The sequence below is a fragment of the Aplysia californica genome, unplaced genomic scaffold (assembly GCF_000002075.1).
Source record: "Aplysia californica isolate F4 #8 unplaced genomic scaffold, AplCal3.0 scaffold00133, whole genome shotgun sequence".
Taxonomy (NCBI): Eukaryota; Metazoa; Mollusca; class Gastropoda; order Aplysiida; family Aplysiidae; genus Aplysia; species Aplysia californica.
In genome coordinates, this window is record NW_004797403.1 from 277,204 (window position 1) to 283,215 (window position 6,012).

A 6,012-nucleotide genomic window follows, 5' to 3' on the forward strand; every position below is an offset into this window, starting at 1 on the left:
AGGGACAGGAAGCCACTCAGTCAGACCTTTGTCTGTGGTAGGGACAGGAAGCCACTCAGTCAGACCTTTGTCTGTTGTAGGGACAGGAAGACACTCAGTCAGACCTTTGTCTGTGGCAGGGACAGGAAGCCACTCAGTCAGACCTTTTTGGGGGAATATTGGTCAGTAGGAAATACAGTCAACCATGTGTAAGACGGCTACCCATTGTCAAGGAGAAACCGTATAAGACAGGTGGCCGTCTTAGGCAGGACTGATCAAGATGAAGAAAACCAACCATTCCCATCTGAGGTCCCAATCGAAAGTAGCAGCATTGCTGTTGTTTTTGTTGCTGTTGGCTTGTATTTTGTTTGTTATTTTTATTTTGTTGCTGATTGTGCGCAAGGGTGACAATAAAACGAAATGTATCAGACGAGTAAGGCCGAGTGCTGGGGTAAAACAAACACATGGGTCGCCACCACTCGGAGAACAAGCGACGCTTCTGTCACAAGTTCATGTTGACGTCCATTGTTTCTTTGTTACAGACTGGGTAAACAGTGACCACTCATCTCGCATACGATTTGTGTATGAGTTCTGGGCAGGGTTCTTGGGTTATGAGGGATCACACGCTTACCTCACCAGCAGCTGAACATTGGTATCTATTGGTCAACAGTGGGAGGGGCCTACGCAACATGATCGGGTGGAGGGACTATCTGACAACAACGACAGGTGATTGGATTATGACGGCTCGCAAACAACGCCATGGGCCAATGCACAATTTATGACAAAAATGTAATGGAGTCACTAAGGTGGCCGTCTAAGACAGGTGTTATTGATTAGTGTGATACGGGTTGTGCGTTAAAATAAGGTGGCCGCGGCCGCGTTGTAAACTGGTGCCCGTTTTACACAGTTAAATTATATAGAAAAAACGCAAGGGGGGGGGGGGTGGAAAGAGGCCGTTTGTACAGGAGGCTGTCTTATATAGTTGGCTATCAGGGCAGGTTCGACTGTACACAGACGATTGGGGACCGTCTCTGTGTGTAGATTGGTCACTAAGCTGTCAAACTAAGAGCTGGCATTATATTTATACACCACAGACGGTATGGAAGTAGGAGGGGCTGACTTCTCAATACAGTCTATCTTGTGACCTAAAGCAAAAGCAACACCAAAACTAACAACAGTCTTTGCCGGCGACAGGAGACCAGCATGCTAGATGGACAAAACAGTGCTGTCCCCGGGGTTTTATGCAAAAATAATTCTAAAATAGAAGAATGTAAGGCAGCGTGGTGGAATCAGGCTCCCGTCATTTTTGGGCATGTAGAATTATTGGTATCATCTTAAAGCTTGTTCACTAGTCTTTATTTCAAAGAAAATTATGCCCATTTATCTTGAATACAAGTCGAGATATTTGCGAAAGAAGGAGGTGGGGGTCACTTGTTTTCAGAAGTAACATTAGTGAGAAAATGGCCGCCAAACATTAGTTATTTCCTTAGCTTAAGAGTCCGTGGTATCTGAAAATTTACATCTTTTGTGCTTTTAATCAACGGTTTTCAGAAATATCCACACTGAAATGAGTTTTTTTAATGGGCATGAAAGTCGTTGAGCCAAAAAACCAAAAATTTGATAAAAATTCACAAACCTGCGGAAAAATGCAAGTTTCTTCACTTTGATTATTTTGACTTGGAATAGAAACCAAGCTAAAATTGAACGTCGGTTTTCGAGCCGCGGGGGCGGCTTAGCGTACTGGCGGCACTTGAGTTGCGCCGCCCCCCACGGCTCGGCGTAGCGAATGAGTTAAAGGCATAATAATAGATGTAACAGATGTACATTTTCAGTTTCCATAGACTCTCAAACTAAGGAAACTACTTGAAACATCTATAACGTATACGAGGGTACTTTTTGTAGATTTTTCCTCAGCATTTAATACAATTCAAGAGCATATTGTCATTGAAAAACTTCTGAGTCTGAGAGTTAGTCATCATATCGCAGCATGGGTCCTGGAATTGTTGACAAGTAGACCACAATATGTGAAGCTAAACAACACAAAATCTGACACAATTCTTTGTAACACCGGCGGTCCTCAGGGGTGTGTTTTGTCACCAGTTTTGTATACTATATTTACCAACGATCATAGAAGTATATATAAAACAACACGCTTAATTAAGTTTGCAGATGACTCCGCTATTATTGGATTAATAAACCTTGATGAAAAAGAGTATTTCGAAGAAATATGTAGTTTTTTAAAATAGTGCAACTCATATTTTCTAAAAGTGAACCTCTCAAAAACAAAGGAAATGATTTTTGATTTTAGAAGAGAAAAACCAATAATCCCAACACTCGTAATTGAACAAGAAACTATTGAAATCACGGATTCATACAAATATCTTGGCCTTACAATAGACAACAAATTTACATGGCAAAAACCACATAAACAATATCGTTAAAAAGGTAAATCAGAGGCTGAACTTTCTGAGGAAACTAAAGTCTTTCAATCTGAATCCATCCATCCTTCAGATTTTCTACACCACCACAAAAGAAACTTTGATAAATTTTGGAATCACTTGCTATGGTAGCAATCTGGGAAGGCAGCACATTATAAAACTAAATAAGTTGATAAAAAAGGCATCAAGAACAATTGGTAGAGACCTAAGTAACTTTGAATATCTGCACAAGACAAACGTTCTAAAAAAGGCGGAAATAATGCTTAGTGACCATAGCCACCCACTGACATCGGAATTTCAACTATCGACCCGCAGTAAACGATACATTTCCAAAAAAGCAAGAACAGACAGATATAGAAATTCATTCGTACCAATTGCAGTGAGGTTACTGAACACACAGTGCTACAACAAATGAAACAGAGAGAGAGAGAGAGAGAGAGAGAGAGAGAGAGAGAGAGAGAGAGAGAGAGAGAGAGAGAGAGAGAGAGAATGAACGTTTTACGGAGCGGGTTGTTGCAGCCCGTGAGACATGTATTTACTTGGCCAAATGGCCTGTCTTGTTGTGCGTTTGCGTGAGTGCACCTTTAAGTCTAACTTTTGTAACATCTACTGCCATTGTTAACGACCAAGACAAATTTCTCCCTGCGAGATGAATAAAGATTGTCATTGTCATGGAAACTCCTGGTGCGCACCGGCGCAGCGAAGTCCGGAGTATTACCGAAGGCAAAGAGCAGCGGCTATGGTAGTGCACAATCCTTACAAGTCGGCAAGTCTAGTTGAAAAGACTGTTTTGTTTTGTTTTAGTGGAGGTTTTACGGCGCTTGCAACTGCATACAGTCATGTGAGCGCCAAGGGGTGGATGTCAACAGAGAAGTCCTTACAGGGAATCAGGCTTACTCTGTTCACCTTTCTAGCTTTAACAGCACAAAGTCTGCTTCGACTATCAAGGCACCCCGGAAATAACGGATCACAAGAGTGCGACAAACATACTAAAGAAGTAGAGGAAAATGATGATAGTAATGATTAGGAAAGAAAAAGCAGCTGTTCTCTGTTGCAATTCAGGCAGTTATGAGCATGATATTAATGAATCAGCCAATTTACAATTACTATTCTACTCGAGAAGTTAATGCCCCCCCCCCCCCCCCCCCACTTTGGGAATCGCCTAAAGACACTTCAGTCAGTTGCATCACCCCGGGGGTGGAAAAGACTCTGCATTACTTCTTTGTTTTTGTATTGTCTATTTTGTTTTGGGTTTTTTTTTGCTTTGTTTTGTTTATTTTTTCCTGTTTTCTTCATTTTTTTTTCATAACTAGCAATATCTGTCTATGTGCCTGTCCTATATATAATTATTATAATTAAATCTCCATTCATTAAAAAAAACAATACATTCGAGACTATCAAAAATGCTGACGAATGCTTATTTTGATCGAAATTTTTTGTAATAAGACAGGCCAACGACTTGACAGAGTTAGGGCCTAATTATTCAAATCTTTGATCACGGCAGACAATCTGTTGTTGCGATGATAATGCGAGCTTGATGCCTGGACACAGTACACAGTTTATGTAACGACTGTGCATTTCAGTCACCTTCTTTTTAAAGTTAAAGAGGCTGGGGGCTACACTTTCTTTTTTCACTCTTCATTAGTTTCGAAAAGCAAACAACAACAACAAAAACACAAAAATAAACAAACAAACAAACAAACAAATAAAAAAAAAAAAAAAAAAAAAAAAAGCAGCCCCCAATCCCACCGGTCACAGAATGCTTCCGTTTGCCTCAGCTATTAGCCTACAGGCGTTATCCCTAACAAAAAAATGAACTTGGAACTCCCCTCATAAATATTCTTTAGAGACCCCGTTTACATGTTTGGAGAACGAGCGACTGGCCAATTGTGTGTGAAAGCGGTTCTTTAGCCTTTTACTGCCGACCTCGCTGAATGTTATAGATCTAAGTGTCATGACGCGGTGGAATCAAGCTCTCGTAAATTTTGGGGCAGGTAGAGTTATTGGTATCATCTTAAAGCTTGTCCATTTGCCTTGCTTCTGATGGAAAAAATATTCATTTATCTTGGATAGAAGTCAAGATATTGGCAATTGAAGGAGGTGGGGGTCGCCTGGTTTCAGGGGTAAAATTAGCGAGAAAATGGCTGCCTAAGTTGCGTTATTTCCTTAAGTTCGAGAGTCTATGGAAACTGAAAATGTACATCTATTATGCCTTTAAGCAACGTTCTTCAGTAAAATCCACATAAAAATGTGTTCTTTAATGGGCATGAAAGATGTTGAGCCAAAACCCAAAAATTCGATAGAATTTCCCAAACCTGAGGAAAAATGCTAGTTTCTTCCCTTTCATTATTTTGACGAGAGCCTGATTTCACCACGTCGCCTTTTATTATTTTTATTATATTGGATAATCGTTTTTAGAACGGAAGTTGCAAGAACGCGTGGAAATGCTTTCCTGGGGCCTATAGGCTATTCATAAACGAATTTTATACCAGTTCTCAGACAGTTTATTTAGATCTATGACAGGGTGTTGGAACAAGTCTGAGGTATAACCAGAGCCTGCCATGTAGGCTAGTAGTGTTTTCTTTCGTATCTCGCTTTCTCAGGATGATCCGTGATAGATTCGTGGTGTGTGGCTCATTTTGGTGAGTGGCTTACCGAACGAAGAGATTGATAGATCAGTTAACTTCTATATTATTATAAATAAGAAAAATGCTCTGTTGAGAAAATCGAAGGTAAAGTTTTTGCCGCTCGTTCAGTTTCTTTAAAAGACAAAGAAAGTTTTCTTTATAACCAAACAAATATAAACACCAATGGAACCAAACTTCCCTTATAGGTAGGGAAATGCCCACTTTTAGTGTAGGTCAAGATTTCTGGAAACCCCCCAAACCTGGGTTAGCCCGCGTGTCCTTTAAAAGCGACCATAATTTTATATTATTTTGATTTTGAGACGCATTTCCCATGAGGGATGGTATTTGGAGGCTTCGATAACCTTACGTGCTACAAGAGAGGATACTGGTGGGTGGTTGGTGGGTGCTCTGGTGTGGTTTGCTTCTTCTTTCCCGTCAATCAAACTTCAGTCGTCTTTATCTCTCCTCCTTCTTTTTTTGTGTTCGTTAATCTCTTAATTGTAACACCTCTAATCTTCGGCACTTATATGACCTTATTCGGTTGCAAGTGCCATAAAATCGTACTAACACTATAAGAGAGGATACTGAAACATTCTTAAATCCAATTTTTAGTTGACTCAAACGTGCCCACGAGCAGCCAAAGTTACATCGCTCTACTTGGTTCTCAGTAGGTAGTGTCTACGTTCTCCAACGTTAGAGAACGTATACAAGTTGTCTACATTCTTTAATGTTAGTAGAGAACCTAAAAATAGCTCGCTTGCTCTCTCTAACATGGAAACGGGCCGACATTGCTGATTCCACAGTGCTTACACTTTATTTTCGCAAGCTATTAAGTTTACTTTCGCGAAATTAAAATTCTCGCGAAAGTAAAGCTGTCTACAGTACCGCATCTTGCCTTTACAGCGACGTTAAACCCCTAACAAGCAACCAACACCGTCTATAATTCCATCGAGATGACACCACCCCCC